The sequence below is a fragment of the Penaeus monodon genome, chromosome 23 (assembly GCF_015228065.2).
Source record: "Penaeus monodon isolate SGIC_2016 chromosome 23, NSTDA_Pmon_1, whole genome shotgun sequence".
NCBI lineage: Eukaryota > Metazoa > Arthropoda > Malacostraca > Decapoda > Penaeidae > Penaeus > Penaeus monodon.
Window position 1 is genome coordinate 40,768,993 of NC_051408.1, and position 288 is coordinate 40,769,280.

The 288-nt window shown below is 36.1% G+C and overlaps 1 protein-coding gene across 10 annotated transcripts in view; it reads left to right on the plus strand.

Annotated features, from left to right (window-relative positions):
* Positions 1–288, plus strand: part of LOC119588069 (leucine-rich repeat serine/threonine-protein kinase 1-like) — a 34,372-nt gene that overhangs the window by 11,032 nt on the left and 23,052 nt on the right. The window lies entirely within an intron of this gene.

Consider the following 288-nt stretch of genomic DNA (forward strand, 5'->3'; position numbering starts at 1 on the left):
ATATGAAAAGTAAAATTTTAAGGAAATGAGATTTACTGATTGGCAGTTGACACAAACAAACTATCTACTAACAATGTAGGTATAGGTCAAGCAAATAAAGAACAAACAAAAACTAGATACCCTGTGTTGCTGGATATGAAGTCTGATTATCCAGTCTCACAGTGAACAGTTGGCTGAACAGTGCAGGACAGTGTCTTCAGTGATTAAGATGTGGCCAGATACATACAAGACAAAAATACATTGTGAATTACCCTATCATGCGGACAGACATACAGATGTTTGTACATG